Here is a 21224-nt window from a genome sequence, read left to right on the forward strand (position 1 = left end):
CTTCTCTCAAAAATTAGGGTTCTTAGGTCAATTGCATCTTAGATCTAGGTTTAATTTGTTGTTCTCATCTTGTTTTCTTTGCAATTTCTTGTTTCTACATCCTTGCTTCCTTAGTTTTACTAGTTATTCCCTTTATTTTGTTGCCTATTTTTATGTTGATGCACTCTTGTTGGATTTGGTTCTCTTTTAATGCAAATTTATATTTCCATGTCTCTTTCATGTTTATCTTCATTGTTATTGTTGATTTCTTGCCTACGTTAGTTGTAGCTTTTATTAATTCTTGCATTTTATGATGTTTATTTTTATTGCACTCTAGGTGTTTGTTGAAATATTTTCTCTAGTTTTTGAGTAGTTTTCTTTACTCTTGGCCTAGGCTATAGGAGTTGAGTGACTTTGAGTCATTGGGTCTCATTGAATTAGTGATTTGAGAACCCTATGTGGTCAATTTGATAACCATTGAAACTAGCCTACTACTAAGTCAATTAGTAGCTAGGTTAGTGATGAGCGGATAATTTATACGATTTTTGGCATTGTTTTTAGGAAGTTTTAAGTAGAATCTAGCTACTTTTTAGTATATTTTTATTAGTTTTCAAGCAAAATTCACATTTCTAGACTTTACTATGAGTTTGTGTATTTTTTTGTGATTTCTGGTATTTTCTGGCTGAAATTGAGGGACCTGAGCAAAAATCTGATTCAGAGGCTGAAAAAGGACTGCAGATGCTGTTGGATTCTGACCTCCCTGCACTCGAAATGGAGTTTCTGGAGATATAGAAACCCAAATGGTGCGTTCTCAATTGCGTTAGAAATTAGACATCCAGGGCTTTCCAGAAATATATAATAGTTCATACTTTGCCCGAGTTTTGATGACACAAACTGGCGTTCAAACGCCAACTTCCTGTCCTATTCTGAAGTTAAATGCCAGAAACAGGTTACAAACCAGAGTTAAACGCCACAAACAGGCTACAACCTGGCGTTTAACTCCAAGAGAAGTCTCTACATGTGAAAGCTTCAATGCTCAGTCCAAGGACACACCAAGTGGGCCCTGGAAGTGGATTTCTGCATTATTTACCTATTTTCGGTTACCCTAGTTACTAGTTGAGTATAAAAACTACTTTTAGAGAATTATTTTACATCCATTTTTCATATTTCAAAACTGAGACCATTGTACACGTTTGGAGGCTGGCCTCACGGCCATGCCTAGACCTTTCACTTATGTATTTTCAACGGTGGAGTTTCTACACCTCATAGATTAAGGTATGGAGCTCTGCTGTTCTTCATGAATTAATGCAAAGTACTATTGTTTTTCTATTCAACTCAAGCTTATTCTTATTCTAAGATATTCACTCGCACATCAACCTGTTGAATGTGATGATCCGTGACACTCATCATCATTCTCACCTATGAACGCGTGCATGACAACCACTTCCGTTCTATCTGCAATAGCTTGAGTTTGTATCTATTAGCCTGCTGGTTCACGATCAGAGTTTTCGTGGTATAGACTAGAATTATTGACGGCCATTCTTGAGATCCAGAAAGTCTAAACTTTGTCTGTGGTATTCCGAGTAGGATCTGGGAAGGGATGTCTATGACGAGCTTCAAACTCGCGATTGTTGGGCGTAGTGACAGACGCAAAAGGATCAACGGATCCTATTCCAACATGATCGAGAACCGACAGATGATTAGCCGTGCGGTGACAATGCATTTGGACCATTTTCACCGAGAGGACGAACGGTAGCCATTGACAACGGTGATCCCCCAACATACAGCTTGCCATGGAAAGGAGTATGAATGATTGAATGAGCAAAGCATCTCCATACGCTTATCTGAAATTCTCACCAATGAATTACATAAGTATCTCTATCTTATTTTATGTTCTAATTATATTTTAATTATCAAAACTTCATAACCATTTGAAATCTGCCTGACTGAGATTTACAAGATGACCATAGCTTGCTTCAAGTCGACAATCTTAGTCTGGCGGATTCAAATGGTTATGGATAATTGATAATTAAAAGATGAATAAAACATAAAATAAAGATAGAGATACTTATGCAATTCATTGGTAGGAATTTCAGATAAGCGTATGAAGATGCTTTGTTCCTTCTGAACCTCTGCTTTCGTATTGCCTTCTTCCAATCATCCATACTCCTTTCCATGGCAAGCTTTATGTTGGACATCACCGTTGTCAATGGCTACTTCCCGTCCTCTCAGTGAAAATATTCCAAATGCGCTGTCACCGCACGGCTAATCATCTGTCGGTTCTCGATCATGTTGGAATAGGATCCATTGATCCTTTTGCATCTGTCACACGCCCAACACTCGCGAGTTTGAAGCTCGTCACAGTCATCCCTTTCTAGATCCTACTCGGAATACCACAGACAAGATTTAGACTTTCTGGATCTCAAGAATGACCGCCAATGATTCTAGCCTATACCACGAAGGTTCTAATCTTAGATTAGAAACCCAAAAGATACACATTCAAGCTTGATTGCATGTAGAACAGAAGTGGTTGTTAGGCATGCGTTCATAGGTGAGAATGATGATGAGTGTCACGGATCATCACATTCATCATGTTGAAGAATGAATGGATATCTTAGAACAGAAATAGGCTTGAGTTGAATAGAAAAACAATAGTACTTTGTATTAATTCATGAGGAACAGCAGAGCTCCAAACCTTAATCTATGGTGTGTAGAAATTCCACCGTTGAAAATACATAAGTGAAAATAGTCTAAGCATGGCCGAATGGCCAGCCTCAAAGGTCTAAGGACTAAACATCCAAAGATTCGTTCAAATACAATAGTAAAAGTTCCTATTTATAGATAACTAGTAGCCTAGGGTTACAGAAATAAGTAATTAATGTAGAAATCAACTTCCGGGACCACTTGGTGTGTGCTTGGGCTGAGCATTGCAGCTTTCATGTGTAGAGACTTTTCTTGGAGTTAAACGCTAGCTTTTGTACCAGTTTGGGCATTTAACTCCAGCTTTTATGCCAGTTTTGGCGTTTTGACGCCAGAATTTCTACGCTGACTTGGAACACCGGTTTGGGCCATCAAATCTTGGGCAAAGTATGGACAATTATATATTTCTGGAAAGCCCAGGATGTCTACTTTCCAACTCAATTGAGAGCGCGCCAATTAAGCTTCTGTAGCTCCAGAAAATCCACTTTGAGTGCAGGGAGGTCAGAATCCAACAGCATCTGCAATCCTTTTTCAGCCTCTGAATCAGATTTTTACTCTTGTCCCTCAATTTCAGCCAAAAAATACCTGAAATCATAGAAAAATACACAAACTCATAGTAAAGTCCAGAAATGTGATTTTTATTTAAAAACTAATAAAAACATAATAAAAACTAACTAAAATATACTGAAAACATACTAAAAATAATGCCAAAAAGCGTATAAATTATCCGCTCATCAATGATCCTACTTATGTTAGTCAAGGGAACAAGAGCCAATGGATCGCTTTGAGGAAGCAATGGACTGGCCTCAAGAAATCACCCGTCAAAAGGAGCAAGAGGAAGCCCAAAAGACGTACGAAGATATCATGGCTAACCTTGCCAAAATTAAAGCCACCTTGGACTCATGGGACTCATGCAACAAGCGAGGCACCTCCACGGATGAATGTGAGAAATCAACCGAAGAGTGGAGTAGGAAGGAGATTTTAGAATCCCAACATAAGGACAAGGAGAGGGGGTATGTCTTGCAACAAGTGGAGGAGGAAGAGATTGTTGAAGAAGAAGAAGAAGTGGTTGAAGAGCTAGAGGAAGTTAAACAAGAGGTGGATTTCAAGCCTGAGAACACTTCTACACCAAGTTATATTGTTGATGATCTCGTGGAAGTTGTTGAACCTTCTTCCAATGAGCTTGAATTTGATGTTGAGGAGGGTGTACAACCTCCAAAGCATATCATGATTGAAGATTTTGAAGAGGTTGATCAAGAGATGGATTCAATCATTGAGGAGTTCCTATATACAATTGAATCCTCTCCCTTTGGACTTGACATTGAGATCAAAAAAGAAGATACACAACCTCCCATGCCTTTGGTAAGCAATGAAAAGGAGATTAAATTGGAAGAAAGCCACCAAGAGGACGAGGTTAAAATTGAAGAAGCTTGAGAAAAAGTGGAGGTAATCAAGGAAGAGTACAAGGGAGTGGAACTTGCAGGATCATTGGAACTACCCCTTCCTAGGTCACCATCCAACACAACATTCAAGTGGGTAAAATTCTTATCCCTAAACTTTAATTTCTCACTTGAATATGGTTTGATTGAAAATGATGGTCAACTTAGAGCTCTTTGTGGAGTTAAGAGTAGGAGAGAGTTGTGTGGTGGTTGGAAACGTCACTCTAAGTTCATGATGGGTGCATGCTCAAAGTTGAATAGCAATGGTTGGTGTAGAACCAAATTGCATGGGTCTAGGAGGGTAGTTTGGTGCCTTCATGAGAGTTCGGCTTGCTTACCACCCGGAGGGAATCAACGTGATCAATTTGAAGACGGGTGTAAAAACAAAGTATAGGATCACGGATTACAAGGTGTGGATCAATTTGGGAGCTCATGGTTTGTGAGGAACTCCATCAAGGCTTGGAGATATCAATCTTGAATGATGGAGCTTATTGGATGTCCAAGCATTGGTGAATGTTTAAGGATGGATTCAAGCACAAGCCACCTTGATGAGGGCTCCCCATAAGTCCAACTTAAGGACAATAAACAAAAGTGCTAGGTGGGAGACACCAAACCATGGTAATATCTTTCCCTTTTTCCTTTTTGTAAATATTGATAAAAATTTGTTTAATTTCATGTTTTGTTTAGTAGTTAGGTTTATTTGGGAGTCTAGTAGGTTAAATAAGGTTTTATGGTGTTTTGGTAGCTGTTTGGAGGTTTGGAATGCTTGGTTTGGTGCAAGAACTTGAAAAATTTTGAAAAACAGAGCATCATGCCATGCGTACACGTCACCCACGCGTACGTGTGACCCCAAGATTTTCAACCATCCACGTATATGCCTCGACGACGCGTACACATGGATCCAAAATTTTCACCTCACATACAAATTCCAGAGAGTTGTGCGAGCTTTGGGCTGGAATTGTGCATTTGGCGCAAAATCGACTCCACGCGTACGCGTGCCCCACACATACGCGTCGCCTCTCTAAATAACCCATTATGCGTACGCGTGACCCACGCATATGTGTCGTACCCATTTCACATCACCACGCTTACGTGTTAATCCACGCGTACGCGTGGATTGCCCTGTTTCACCCCTTTCTTTTCTCTTCTTCTCTCCATTTCTTTCCTTCTTCTCTCTTCTCTTCTTTTCTTTCCCTCATTCAATTATCATCCAACACTACCAAGCACCATCTATCACCATCTATTACCATTTATTTTAGTTAGTTTTTTAGTTAGTTTATTTCATGTTTAATTTTCTATTTTTCATTATGAGTGTTGGATTATTGATCTTGTTTGTTATCCATTGCTGCTAATTACTAATAGGATGTTAGTTTCACATCATTGTTGTTTATATTCATTGTTGGATTTTTTATTGAGGTTACCTTTTGATGCTTGGTTTGAGTGCTTCATGCTTAATATTTTTGCATACCAAGTACTTGTACATTGCCTTTGAGCATCTTAACTATGTTGAATTGCATGTTTTGGCCACCATGTATTCATCATCCATTGTTAGGCAATTGTACATCATCAATGCATTTTTTAGGTGATGCTTGTTTATGATTAACCTTTATTGACACCACCTATTTCATGCATTGTGATTTGTGGAATTGTGAAAGTGGATCGAAAGCTTACCTAGTGACATATTTTTGAGCTTTCTAAGCCTTGTGGACCATGCTTGCTATGTGATTGATTTCCACTTCTATCTTCTTTTTTCTAAGTTCCATAGCACCCATGTGTTCCACCTTTATGTCACATAGGTGTTGCAAACAAACTTCAATATATGTCATTGATTGTTGTGTAAGTTTCATATACCATTTTGTTCACTAAGTTTACTTGCACATCAATCAATGTCCATTCATTATCCAATTTACAATTTCTTGATTAACTGCTTGAATTCTTTCATGCTTCTTCACTACTTGTTTGTATCTTAACTTACAAGTCTTTTAAAGTATCTCAAACACACTAGAATGAGTGACGTGCATACTTTCTTTGTGTAATTGTGACATAGCTCTCTATGGTAGTGTGTGTGTTCTGAAGGGTGCCTAATTTAGAATTCACACACCTATTCTTCCTTAATGTCACACTAATTCTCTCACATCATTCTAGTGGTTCTTACCTCATTCCAATAATTTACGCTTGCTTGCTTTTTGGTGCACGAAATTGTGATCATCAATGGCGCCATCAACATGGTACGCTCAATTGTAATCTCAACTTTTTATCACAACTTCGCACAACTAACCAGCAAGTGCACTGGGTCGTCCAAGTAATATACCTTACGCGAGTAAGGGTCGATCCCACGGAGATTGTTGGTATGAAGCAAGCTATGGTCATCTTGTAAATCTCAGTCAGGCGGATATAGAATGGTTATGGAGTTTTCGAATATTAATAATAAAACAGGGATAGAAATACTTATGTAAATCCTTGGTGAGAATCTCAGATAAATGCATGGAGATGCTTTCGTCCCTCTAAACCTCTGCTTTCCTGCTGTCTTCATCCAATCAATCTTACTCCTTTCTATGGCTGGCTTTATGTAAGGACATCACCGTTGTCAATGGCTACTTTTGATCCTCTCTGGAAAATGGTCCGATGCGCTGTCACTGCATGGCTAATCGTCTGGAGGCGTCACCCTTCCCAATGGCTGCATCTTATCCTCTTGTGAAAATGGTCCAAATGCTCTGTCACAGCACGGCTAATCATCTGAGGTTCTCGATCATGCTGGAATAGGATTCACCCTCCTTTTGCGTCTGTCACTACGCCCAGCACTCGCGAGTTTGAAGTTCATCACAGTCATTCAATCACAGAGTGCTACTCGGAATACCACAGACAAGGTTTAGACTTTCCGGATTCTCATGAATGCCGCCATCAATCTAGCTTATACCACGAAGATTCTGATTAAGAGATCCAAGAGATACTCATTCAATCTAAGGTAGGACGGAAGTGGTTGTCAGGCACGCGTTCATAGGGAATGATGATGATTGTCACGTTCATCACATTCAGGTTGAAGTGCGAATGAATATCTTAGAAGTGGAATAAGTTGAATTGAATAGAAAAACAGTAGTACTTTGCATTAATCTTTGAGGAATAGCAGAGCTCCACACCTTAATCTATGGAGTGCAGAAACTCTACTGTTGAAAATACATAAATGAAAGGTCCAGGCATGGCCGAATGGCCAGCCCCTCTGATCTAAGAACTAGGCGTCCAAAGATGTTCAAAGATGTCTAAAATAATAGTAAAAAGTCCTATTTATAATAAACTAGCTACTAGGGTTTACAGAAGTAAGTAATTGATGCATAAATCCACTTCCGGGGCCCACTTGGTGTGTGCTTGGGCTGAGATTGAATGTTACACGTGCAGAGGCTCTTTCTGGAGTTGAACGCCAGGTTGTAACGTATTTCTGGCGTTCAACTCTGGTTTGTGACTTGTTTCTGGCGTTTAACTCCAAACAGCAGCGTAGAACTGGTGTTTAACGCCCTTTTACGTCATCTAAACTCGTTCAAAGTATGGACTATCATAAATTGCTGGAAAGCCCTAGATGTCTACTTTCCAACGCAATTGAAAGCGCGCCATTTTGAGTTCTGTAGCTCTAGAAAATCCACTTTGAGTGCAGGGAGGTCAGAATCCAACAGCGTCAGCAGTCCTTCTTCAACCTCTGAATCTGATTTTTGCTCAAGTCCCTCAATTTCAGCCAGAAAATACATGAAATCATAGAAAAACACACAAACTCATAGTAAAGTCCAGAAATGTGAATTTAATATAAAAACTAATGAAAACATCCCTAAAAGTAACTAGATTCTACTAAAAACATACTAAAAACAATGCCAAAAAGTGTATAAATTATCCGCTCATCACAACACCAAACTTAAATTGTTGCTTGTCCCCAAGCAAATGAAAATCAAATAGGATAAAAAGAAGAGAATATACTATAAATTCCAAACTATCAATGAAACATAGCTCCAATCAGATGAGCGGGACTTGTAGCTTTTTGCCTCTTGAATAGTTTTGGCATCTCACTTTATCCATTGAGGTTCAGAATGATTGGCATCTATAGGAACTCAGAGTTCAGATAGTATTATTGATTCTCCTAGTTTAGTATGTTGATTCTTGAACACAGCTACTTTATGAGTCTTGGCCGTGGCCCTAAGCACTTTGTTTTCCAGTATTACCACCGGATACATAAATGCCACAGACACATAATTGGGTGAACCTTTTTAGATTGTGACTCAGCTTTGCTAAAGTCCCCAATTAGAGGTGTCCAGGGTTCTTAAGCACACTCTTTTTTTTGCTTTGGACCTTGACTTTAACCGCTCAGTCTCAAGTTTTCACTTGACACCTACACGCCACAAGCACATGGTTAGGGACAGCTCGGTTTAGCCGCTTAGACCAGGATTTTATTCCTTTAGGCCCTCCTATCCACTGATGCTCAAAGCCTTGGGATCCTTTTTATTTGCCCTTGCCTTTTGGTTTTAAGGGTTATTGGCTTTTTGCTCTTGCCTCTTGATTTTAAGAGCTTTTGGCTTTTTCTGCTTGCTTTTTCTTTTTCTTTCTATTTTTTTTCGTCTATTTTTTTTTGCAAGCTTTGTTCTTTGCTGCTTTTTCTTGCTTCAAGAATCATTTTTATGATTTTTCAGATTATCAAATAACATGTCTCCTTGTCATCATTCTTTCAAGAGCCAACATATTTAACATTCATAAACAACAACTTCAAAAGACATATGCACTGTTCAAGCATTCATTCAGAAAACAAAAAGTATTGTCACCACATCAATATAATTAAACTAAGTTCAAGGATAAATTTGAAACTCTTGTACTTCTTGTTCTTTTGAATTAAAACATTTTTCATTTAAGAGAGGTGATGGATTCATAGGACATTCATAACTTTAAGACAAAGTTACTAACTACTAATGATCATGTAATAAGACATAAACATGGATAAGCACTTAACATAAAGAAAACAAAAAACAGAGAATTTAAGAACAAGGAATGAGTCCACCTTAGTGATGGTGGCATTTTTTTCTTGAGGAACCAATGATGTCCTTGAGCTCTTCTATGTCTCTTCCTTGTCTTTGTTGCTCCTCCCTCATTGCTTTTTGATCTTCTCTAATTTCATGAAGGATGATGGAGTGCTCTTGATGTTCCACCCTTAATTGTCCCATGTTGGAACTTAATTCTCCTAGGGAGGTGTTGATTTGCTCCCAATATTTATGTGGAGGGAAGTGCATCCCCTGAGGTATCTCAGGGATCTCTTGATTTGCAGCCACATGTTCTACCACTGAGCTATAAACCCTTGAGATGAATCTTTCCATCTCCCATGACTCGGAGGTGGAAGCTTTTGTCTTCCCTTCCCCTTTTCTAGAGGTTTCTCCGGTCTTAGGTGCCATCAATGGTAATGGAAAAACAAAAAGCTTATGCTTTTACCACACCAAACTTAGAATGTTGCTCGCCCTCGAGCAAAAGAAGAAAGAATAGAAGAAGAAGAAGAAGATATGGAGGAGATGGAGGGATATGTGTATGGATGTGAGTGGTGAATGGAAAACAGAAGGGATGACCATGAATAGAGAGAGAGAGAGGGTGAGGTGGGTGGGGATCCTGTGAGATTCATAGATCCTGAGATGATCCTGTGGTGTCCACAGATCCTGAGGTGTCAAGGATTTACATCCCTGTACCCATTAGGCATGTAAAATGCCCTTGCACATAACTCTGGGCATTCAGCGCCAGATTGGTGCTTGTTCTGGGCGTTGAACGCCCATTTGTTGCCCATTTCTGGCGTTGAATGCCAGAACCATGCTTGTTCTGGGCGTTCAGCGCCAGCTCTTCTCCAGGGTACACTTTTGGCGTTCAAACGCCCAGATGCTGCCCATTTTGGGCGTTCAGCGCCAGAACCATGCTCTGTTCTGGCGTTGAACGCCAGCCAGATGCTTCTTACTGGCGTTTAAACGCCAGTGAGATCCTCCTCCAGGGTGTGATTTTTCTTCTGCTGTTTTTCATTCCGTTTTCAATTTTTTTTTATTTTGTGACTCCACATGATCATGAACCTAATAAAACATGAGAAAACAAGAAAAATAAAATTAGATAAATAAAAATTGGGTTGCCTCCCAACAAGTGCTTCTTTAATGTCAATAGCTTGATAGTGGGCTCTCATGGAGCCTCAGAGATGTTCAGAGCATTGTTGAGACTTTCCAACACCAAACTTAGAGTTTGGATATGGGAGTTCAACACCAAACTTAGAGTTTGGTTGTGGCCTCCCAACACCAAACTTAGAGTTTGACTGTGGGAGCTTTGGTTGACTCTGCAGTGAGAGAAGCTTTTTATGCTTCCTCTCCATGGGTACAAAGAGAGATCCTTGAGTTTTAAACACAAGGGAGTCCTCATTCAATTGAAGGACTAGTTCACCTCTGTCAACATCAATCACAGCTCTTGCTGTGGCTAGGAAGGGTCTTCCAAGGATGATGGATTCATCCTCATCCCTCCCAGTATCTAGGACTATAAAATCAGCAGGGATGTAAAGGCCTTCAACCTTTACTAACATGTCCTCTACTTGTCCATAAGCTATTTTCATGGATTTGTCTGCCATTTCTAATGAGAAATTGGCTTCCTGTACCTCAAGGGTTCTTAGTTTCTCCATTACAGAGAGTGGCATGAGGTTTATTCCTGACCCAAGGTCACACAGAGCCTTCTCAAAGGTCATGGTGCCTATGGTACAAGGTATTAAGAACTTTCCAGGATCCTGTTTCTTCTGAGGCAATGTCAGTTGATCCAGATCACTCAGTTCATTGGTGAACAAGGGAGGTTCATCTTCCCAAGTCTCAATACCAAATAATTTGGCATTCAGCTTCATGATTGCACTAAGGTACTTGGTAACTTGCTCTTCAGTAACATCCTCATTCTCTTCAGAAGAGGAGTACTCATCAGAGCTCATGAATAGCATAAGGAGGTCTAATGGAATCTCTATGGTCTCTAGTTGAGCCTCAGATTCCTTTGGTTCCTCAGAGGGAAGCACCTTATTGATCACTGGACGTCCCAGGAGGTCTTCCTCACTGGGATTCACGTCCTCTCCTTCCCTTACAGGTTTGGCCATGGTGATCAATTCAATGGCCTTGCACTCTCCTTTTGGATTTTCTTCTGTATTGCTTGGGAGAGTACTAGGAGGGATTTCAGTGATCCTTTTACTCAGCTGGCCCACTTGTGCCTCCAAATTTCTAATAGAGGACCTTGTTTCATTCATGAAACTTACAGTGGCCTTAGATAGATTAGAGACTAAGTTTGCTAAATTAGAGGTATTTTGTTCAGAATTCTCTGTCTGTTGCTGAGTGGATGATGGAAAAGGTTTATTACTATTAAACCTGTTTCTTCCACCATTATTAAAGCCTTGTTGAGGCTTTTGTTGATCCTTCCATGAGAGATTTGGGTGATTCCTCCATGATGGATTATATGTTTTTCCATATGGTTCACCCATATAATTTACCTCTGCTATTGCAGGGTTTTCAGGATCATAAGCTTCTTCTTCAGAAGGTGCCTCTTGAGTACTGTTGGATGCAGCTTGCATTCCATTCAGACTCTGAGAAATCACATTGACTTTCTGAGTCAATATTTTATTCTAAGCCAGTATGGCATTCAGAGTATCAATTTTAAGAACTCCCTTCTTCTGAGGCATCCCATTATTCACAAGATTCCTCTCAGAAGTGTACATGAACTGGTTATTAGCAACCATGTCAATGAGTTCTTGAGCTTCTGCAGGCATTTTCTTTAGGTGAATGGATCTACCTGCAGAAGTATCCAATGACATCTTAGCTAGTTCAGACAGACCATCATAGAATATATCCAGGATGGTCCATTCTGAAAGCATGTCAGAAGGACACTTTTTGGTCAGTTGCTTGTATCTCTCCCAAGCTTCATAGAGGGATTCACCTTCCTTCTGTCTGAAGGTCTGAACATCCACTCTAAGCTTGCTCAGCTTTTGAGGAGGAAAGAACTTGGCTAAGAAAGCCGTGACCAGCTTATCCCAAGAGTTCAGGCTATCTCTGGGTTGAGAGTCCAACCACACTCTAGCTCTGTCTCTTACAGCAAAAGGGAAAAGCATGAGCCTGTAGACTTCAGGATCTACTCCATTGATCTTAACAATATCACATATCTGCAAAAATTTAGTTAAGAACTAAAAGGATCTTCAGATGGAAGTCCATGAAACTTGCAGTTCTGCTGCATCAGAGAAACTAATTGAAGTTTCAGCTCAAAGTTGTTTGCTCCAATGGCAGGAATGGAGATTCTTCTTCCATGTAAATTGGAATTTGGTGCAGTAAAGTCACCAAGCATTCTCCTTGCATTATTGTTGTTGGGTTCGGCTGCCATCTCCTTTACTTGTTCGAAATTTTCAATAAGGTTGTCTCTGGATTGTTGTAATTTAGCTTCTCTTAGTTTCCTCTTCAGAGTCCTTTCAGGTTCTGGATCAGCTTCAACAAGAATGCCTTTTTCCTTGTTCCTGCTCATAAGAAAGAGAAGAGAACAAGAAAAGAAGAGGAATCCTCTATGTCACAGTAAAGAGGTTCCTTATTGTTAGTAGAAGAAGAAAAGGAATAGGGGTGAAGAAGAATGAAGAATCCAAATACAAAGGTAAGGATATGAGCAGTGATGTGAGATGAAGAGAAGTGTTAGTAGATGAATAAATAATTAGAAGGAGATGAGGGAGCAGGATTTTTGAAAATTATTTTTGAAAAAGGGTTAGTGATTTTCGAAAATAGTTTTTGAAAAAGGTTAGTAATTTTCAAAAATTAAAATAATTAGTTAATTAAAAAAATTTTTGAAAAAGAGGGAAGATATTTTCAAAAATTAGAGAGAGAGGGAGAGTTAGTTAGGTAGTTTTGAAAAAGATAAGAAACAAACAAAAAGTTAGTTAGTTAGTTGAAACAAATTTGAAAATCAATTTTGAAAAGATAAGAAGATGAGAAGTTAGAAAAGATATTTTAAAATCAAATTTTGAAAAAGATAAGATAAGAAGATATTTTTGAAAAGATATGATTGAAATTAGTTTTGAAAAAGATTTGATTTTTAAAATCACAATTAATGACTTGATTCACAAGAAATCACAAGATATGATTCTAGAACTTAAAGTTTGAATCTTTCTTAACAAGTAAGTAACAAACTTGAAATTTTTGAATCAAAACATTAATTGATGATGTTATTTTCGAAAATTATGTGATAAAGATAAGAAAAAGATTTTTGAAAAATATTTTTAAAATTTTCGAAAATAAATAAGAAAAGTGAAAAAGATTTGATTTTTTTTTTTGAAAAAGATTTTGAAAAAGATAAGATTTTTAAATTGAAAATTTGATTTGACTCATAAAAACAACTAGATTTTAAAAATTTTTGAAAAAGTCAAATCTAATTTTCGAAATTTTAAGAGAGAAAAAGGGGAAGATATTTTTTTTATTTTTGAATTTTTAATGATGAGAGAGAAAAAACATGAAAATGATGCAATGCATGAAAATTTTGGATCAAAACAATGAATGCATGCAAAAATGCTATGAATGTCAAGATGAACACCAAGAACACTTTGAAGATCATGATGAACATCAAAAACATATTTTTGAAAAATTTTTAATGCAAAGAAAACATGAAAGACACCAAACTTCGAAATCTTTAATGCTCAGGCACTAAGAATTCAAGAATGCATATGAAAAACATCATACAACACAAAACAATATAATATGAAGATCAATCAAGAAGGTTTTATCAAGAACAACTTGAAGATCATGATGAATGCAATGCATGAATGCAATTTTCGAAAAATGCAAGATGAGTATGCAATTGACACCAAACTTGAAGTTGACTCAAGACTCAAACAAGAAACACAAAAAATATTTTTGATTTTTATGATTTTATGATTTTTTTTTTGTATTTTTATTTTATATTTTTTGAAAATCATTTGAAAAAGAAAAATAAGGATTCCAAAATTTTTAATATGAATTCCAGGAATCTTACAATCTTAATCTAAAGCTCCAATCTGAGGGTTAGACATGGCTTAATAGCTAGTCAAGCTTTAGCATGAATATGGGAGTAATTCATTCAATTTTAAGCCAAAACCTCTGTCCAAAAGAATTTAGACATGGTTTTATAGCCAGCATGCTTCAACATGCTTCATGAAACTCTAGAATTCATTCTTAAAAATTCTGAAGAAAAATATATTTTTGAAAGATTTTTTGAAAAATTTTTGAAAACTTTTTGAAAAGAACGAAAAGAAAGTTACCCAATCTGAGCAACAAGATGAACCGTTAGTTGTCCAAACTCGAACAATCCCCGGCAACGGCGCCAAAAACTTGGTGCACGAAATTGGGATCATCAATGGCGCCATCAACATGGTACGCTCAATTGTAATCTCAACTTTTTATCACAACTTCGCACAACTAACCAGCAAGTGCACTGGGTCGTCCAAGTAATAAACCTTACGCGAGTAAGGGTCGATCCCACGGAGATTGTTGATATGAAGCAAGCTATGGTCATCTTGTAAATCTCAGTCAGGCGGATATAGAATGGTTATGGAGTTTTTGAATATTAATAATAAAACAGGGATAGAAATACTTATGTAAATCCTTGGTGAGAATTTCAGATAAATGCATGGAGATGCTTTCGTCCCTCTAAACTTCTGCTTTCCTGCTGTCTTCATCCAATCAATCTTACTCCTTTCTATGGCTGGCTTTATGTAAGGACATCACCGTTGTCAATGGCTACTTTTGATCCTCTCTGGAAAATGGTCCGATGCGCTGTCACTGCATGGCTAATCGTCTGGAGGCGTCACCCTTCCCAATGGCTGCATCCTATCCTCTTGTGAAAATGGTCCAAATGCTCTGTCACAGCATGGCTAATCATCTGAGGTTCTCGATCATGCTGGAATAGGATTCACCCTCCTTTTGTGTCTGTCACTACGCCCAGCACTCGCGAGTTTGAAGTTCATCACAGTCATTCAATCATAGAGTCCTACTCGGAATACCACAGACAAGGTTTAGACTTTCTGGACTCTCATGAATGCCGCCATCAATCTAGCTTATACCACGAAGATTCTGATTAAGAGATCCAAGAGATACTCATTCAATCTAAGGTAGGACGGAAGTGGTTGTCAGGCACGCGTTCATAGGGAATGATGATGATTGTCACGTTCATCACATTCAGGTTGAAGTGCGAATGAATATCTTAGAAGCGGAATAAGTTGAATTGAATAGAAAAACAGTAGTACTTTGCATTAATCTTTGAGGAATAGCAGAGCTCCACACCTTAATCTATGGAGTGCAGAAACTCTACTGTTGAAAATACATAAATGAAAGGTCCAGGCATGGCCGAATGGCCAGCCCCTCTGATCTAAGAACTAGGCGTCCAAAGATGTTCAAAGATGTCTAAAATAATAGTAAAAAGTCCTATTTATAATAAACTAGCTACTAGGGTTTACAGAAGTAAGTAATTGATGCATAAATCCACTTCCGGGGCCCACTTGGTGTGTGCTTGGGCTGAGATTGAATGTTACACGTGCAGAGGCTCTTTCTGGAGTTGAACGCCAGGTTGTAACGTATTTCTGGCGTTCAACTCTGGTTTGTGACTTGTTTCTAGCGTTTAACTCCAAACAGCAGCGTAGAACTGGTGTTTAACGCCCTTTTACGTCATCTAAACTCGTTCAAAGTATGGACTATCATAAATTGCTGGAAAGCCCTAGATGTCTACTTTCCAACGCAATTGAAAGCGCGCCATTTTGAGTTCTGTAGCTCTAGAAAATCCACTTTGAGTGCAGGGAGGTCAGAATCCAACAGCGTCAGCAGTCCTTCTTCAACCTCTGAATCTGATTTTTGCTCAAGTCCCTCAATTTCAGCCAGAAAATACATGAAATCATAGAAAAACACACAAACTCGTAGTAAAGTCCAGAAATGTGAATTTAATATAAAAACTAATGAAAACATCCCTAAAAGTAACTAGATTCTACTAAAAACATACTAAAAACAATGCCAAAAAGTGTATAAATTATCCGCTCATCACAACACCAAACTTAAATTGTTGCTTGTCCCCAAGCAAATGAAAATCAAATAGGATAAAAAGAAGAGAATATACTATAAATTCCAAACTATCAATGAAACATAGCTCCAATCAGATGAGCGGGACTTGTAGCTTTTTGCCTCTTGAATAGTTTTGGCATCTCACTTTATCCATTGAGGTTCAGAATGATTGGCATCTATAGGAACTCAGAGTTCAGATAGTATTATTGATTCTCCTAGTTTAGTATGTTGATTCTTGAACACAGCTACTTTATGAGTCTTGGCCGTGGCCCTAAGCACTTTGTTTTCCAGTATTACCACCGGATACATAAATGCCACAGACACATAATTGGGTGAACCTTTTTAGATTGTGACTCAGCTTTGCTAAAGTCCCCAATTAGAGGTGTCCAGGGTTCTTAAGCACACTCTTTTTTTTGCTTTGGACCTTGACTTTAACCGCTCAGTCTCAAGTTTTCACTTGACACCTACACGCCACAAGCACATGGTTAGGGACAGCTCGGTTTAGCCGCTTAGACCAGGATTTTATTCCTTTAGGCCCTCCTATCCACTGATGCTCAAAGCCTTGGGATCCTTTTTATTTGCCCTTGCCTTTTGGTTTTAAGGGTTATTGGCTTTTTGCTCTTGCCTCTTGATTTTAAGAGCTTTTGGCTTTTTCTGCTTGCTTTTTCTTTTTCTTTCTATTTTTTTTCGTCTATTTTTTTTTGCAAGCTTTGTTCTTTGCTGCTTTTTCTTGCTTCAAGAATCATTTTTATGATTTTTCAGATTATCAAATAACATGTCTCCTTGTCATCATTCTTTCAAGAGCCAACATATTTAACATTCATAAACAACAACTTCAAAAGACATATGCACTGTTCAAGCATTCATTCAGAAAACAAAAAGTATTGTCACCACATCAATATAATTAAACTAAGTTCAAGGATAAATTTGAAACTCTTGTACTTCTTGTTCTTTTGAATTAAAACATTTTTCATTTAAGAGAGGTGATGGATTCATAGGACATTCATAACTTTAAGACAAAGTTACTAACTACTAATGATCATGTAATAAGACATAAACATGGATAAGCACTTAACATAAAGAAAACAAAAAACAGAGAATTTAAGAACAAGGAATGAGTCCACCTTAGTGATGGTGGCATTTTTTTCTTGAGGAACCAATGATGTCCTTGAGCTCTTCTATGTCTCTTCCTTGTCTTTGTTGCTCCTCCCTCATTGCTTTTTGATCTTCTCTAATTTCATGAAGGATGATGGAGTGCTCTTGATGTTCCACCCTTAATTGTCCCATGTTGGAACTTAATTCTCCTAGGGAGGTGTTGATTTGCTCCCAATATTTATGTGGAGGGAAGTGCATCCCCTGAGGTATCTCAGGGATCTCTTGATTTGCAGCCACATGTTCTACCACTGAGCTATAAACCCTTGAGATGAATCTTTCCATCTCCCATGACTCGGAGGTGGAAGCTTTTGTCTTCCCTTCCCCTTTTCTAGAGGTTTCTCCGGTCTTAGGTGCCATCAATGGTAATGGAAAAACAAAAAGCTTATGCTTTTACCACACCAAACTTAGAATGTTGCTCGCCCTCGAGCAAAAGAAGAAAGAATAGAAGAAGAAGAAGAAGATATGGAGGAGATGGAGGGATATGTGTATGGATGTGAGTGGTGAATGGAAAACAGAAGGGATGACCATGAATGGAGAGAGAGAGAGGGTGAGGTGGGTGGGGATCCTGTGAGATTCATAGATCCTGAGATGATCCTGTGGTGTCCACAGATCCTGAGGTGTCAAAGATTTACATCCCTGTACCCATTAGGCATGTAAAATGCCCTTGCACATAACTCTGGGCATTCAGCGCCAGATTGGTGCTTGTTCTGGGTGTTGAACGCCCATTTGTTGCCCATTTCTGGCGTTGAATGCCAGAACCATGCTTGTTCTGGGCGTTCAGCGCCAGCTCTTCTCCAGGGTACACTTTTGGCGTTCAAACGCCCAGATGCTGCCCATTTTGGGCGTTCAGCGCCAGAACCATGCTCTGTTCTGGCGTTGAACGCCAGCCAGATGCTTCTTACTGGCGTTTAAACGCCAGTGAGATCCTCCTCCAGGGTGTGATTTTTCTTCTGCTGTTTTTCATTCCGTTTTCAATTTTTTTTTATTTTGTGACTCCACATGATCATGAACCTAATAAAACATGAGAAAACAAGAAAAATAAAATTAGATAAATAAAAATTGGGTTGCCTCCCAACAAGTGCTTCTTTAATGTCAATAGCTTGATAGTGGGCTCTCATGGAGCCTCAGAGATGTTCAGAGCATTGTTGAGACTTTCCAACACCAAACTTAGAGTTTGGATATGGGAGTTCAACACCAAACTTAGAGTTTGGTTGTGGCCTCCCAACACCAAACTTAGAGTTTGACTGTGGGAGCTTTGGTTGACTCTGCAGTGAGAGAAGCTTTTTATGCTTCCTCTCCATGGGTACAAAGAGAGATCCTTGAGTTTTAAACACAAGGGAGTCCTCATTCAATTGAAGGACTAGTTCACCTCTGTCAACATCAATCACAGCTCTTGCTGTGGCTAGGAAGGGTCTTCCAAGGATGATGGATTCATCCTCATCCCTCCCAGTATCTAGGACTATAAAATCAGCAGGGATGTAAAGGCCTTCAACCTTTACTAACATGTCCTCTACTTGTCCATAAGCTATTTTCATGGATTTGTCTGCCATTTCTAATGAGAAATTGGCTTCCTGTACCTCAAGGGTTCTTAGTTTCTCCATTACAGAGAGTGGCATGAGGTTTATTCCTGACCCAAGGTCACACAGAGCCTTCTCAAAGGTCATGGTGCCTATGGTACAAGGTATTAAGAACTTTCCAGGATCCTGTTTCTTCTGAGGCAATGTCAGTTGATCCAGATCACTCAGTTCATTGGTGAACAAGGGAGGTTCATCTTCCCAAGTCTCAATACCAAATAATTTGGCATTCAGCTTCATGATTGCACTAAGGTACTTGGTAACTTGCTCTTCAGTAACATCCTCATTCTCTTCAGAAGAGGAGTACTCATCAGAGCTCATGAATAGCATAAGGAGGTCTAATGGAATCTCTATGGTCTCTAGTTGAGCCTCAGATTCCTTTGGTTCCTCAGAGGGAAGCACCTTATTGATCACTGGACGTCCCAGGAGGTCTTCCTCACTGGGATTCACGTCCTCTCCTTCCCTTACAGGTTTGGCCATGGTGATCAATTCAATGGCCTTGCACTCTCCTTTTGGATTTTCTTCTGTATTGCTTGGGAGAGTACTAGGAGGGATTTCAGTGATCCTTTTACTCAGCTGGCCCACTTGTGCCTCCAAATTTCTAATAGAGGACCTTGTTTCATTCATGAAACTTACAGTGGCCTTAGATAGATCAGAGACTAAGTTTGCTAAATTAGAGGTATTTTGTTCAGAATTCTCTGTCTGTTGCTGAGTGGATGATGGAAAAGGTTTATTACTATTAAACCTGTTTCTTCCACCATTATTAAAGCCTTGTTGAGGCTTTTGTTGATCCTTCCATGAGAGATTTGGGTGATTCCTCCATGATGGATTATATGTTTTTCCATATGGTTCACCCATATAATTTACCTCTGCTATTGCAGGGTTTTCAGGATCATAAGCTTCTTCTTCAGAAGGTGCCTCTTGAGTACTGTTGGATGCAGCTTGCATTCCATTCAGACTCTGAGAAATCACATTGACTTTCTGAGTCAATATTTTATTCTAAGCCAGTATGGCATTCAGAGTATCAATTTTAAGAACTCCCTTCTTCTGAGGCATCCCATTATTCACAAGATTCCTCTCAGAAGTGTACATGAACTGGTTATTAGCAACCATGTCAATGAGTTCTTGAGCTTCTGCAGGCATTTTCTTTAGGTGAATGGATCTACCTGCAGAAGTATCCAATGACATCTTAGCTAGTTCAGACAGACCATCATAGAATATATCCAGGATGGTCCATTCTGAAAGCATGTCAGAAGGACACTTTTTGGTCAGTTGCTTGTATCTCTCCCAAGCTTCATAGAGGGATTCACCTTCCTTCTGTCTGAAGGTCTGAACATCCACTCTAAGCTTGCTCAGCTTTTGAGGAGGAAAGAACTTGGCTAAGAAAGCCGTGACCAGCTTATCCCAAGAGTTCAGGCTATCTCTGGGTTGAGAGTCCAACCACACTCTAGCTCTGTCTCTTACAGCAAAAGGGAAAAGCATGAGCCTGTAGACTTCAGGATCTACTCCATTGATCTTAACAATATCACATATCTGCAAAAATTTAGTTAAGAACTAAAAGGATCTTCAGATGGAAGTCCATGAAACTTGCAGTTCTGCTGCATCAGAGAAACTAATTGAAGTTTCAGCTCAAAGTTGTTTGCTCCAATGGCAGGAATGGAGATTCTTCTTCCATGTAAATTGGAATTTGGTGCAGTAAAGTCACCAAGCATTCTCCTTGCATTATTGTTGTTGGGTTCGGCTGCCATCTCCTTTACTTGTTCGAAATTTTCAATAAGGTTGTCTCTGGATTGTTGTAATTTAGCTTCTCTTAGTTTCCTCTTCAGAGTCCTTTCAGGTTCTGGATCAGCTTCAACAAGAATGCCTTTTTCCTTGTTCCTGCTCATAAGAAAGAGAAGAGAACAAGAAAAGAAGAGGAATCCTCTATGTCACAGTAAAGAGGTTCCTTATTGTTAGTAGAAGAAGAAAAGGAATAGGGGTGAAGAAGAATGAAGAATCCAAATACAAAGGTAAGGATAGGAGCAGTGATGTGAGATGAAGAGAAGTGTTAGTAGATGAATAAATAATTAGAAGGAGATGAGGGAGCAGGATTTTTGAAAATTATTTTTGAAAAAGGGTTAGTGATTTTCGAAAATAGTTTTTGAAAAAGGTTAGTAATTTTCAAAAATTAAAATAATTAGTTAATTAAAAAAATTTTTGAAAAAGAGGGAAGATATTTTCAAAAATTAGAGAGAGAGAGAGAGTTAGTTAGGTAGTTTTGAAAAAGATAAGAAACAAACAAAAAGTTAGTTAGTTAGTTGAAACAAATTTGA

General features: G+C 38.7%; 2 non-coding genes across 2 annotated transcripts; both read left to right on the top strand.

The window, feature by feature from the left end:
• The first annotated feature begins 11994 nt into the window (after positions 1-11994).
• On the top strand, positions 11995-12102 carry LOC112745565 (small nucleolar RNA R71). Its single transcript, XR_003173485.1, has one exon. It is a non-coding gene; the product is annotated as a small nucleolar RNA R71 (small nucleolar RNA).
• An 8052-nt stretch (positions 12103-20154) lies between these two features.
• Positions 20155-20262, top strand: LOC112745566 (small nucleolar RNA R71). Its single transcript, XR_003173486.1, has one exon. It is a non-coding gene; the product is annotated as a small nucleolar RNA R71 (small nucleolar RNA).
• Positions 20263-21224: the final 962 nt, after the last annotated feature.

The sequence above is a fragment of the Arachis hypogaea genome, chromosome 14, assembly GCF_003086295.3.
Source record: "Arachis hypogaea cultivar Tifrunner chromosome 14, arahy.Tifrunner.gnm2.J5K5, whole genome shotgun sequence".
Lineage (NCBI taxonomy): Eukaryota > Viridiplantae > Streptophyta > Magnoliopsida > Fabales > Fabaceae > Arachis > Arachis hypogaea.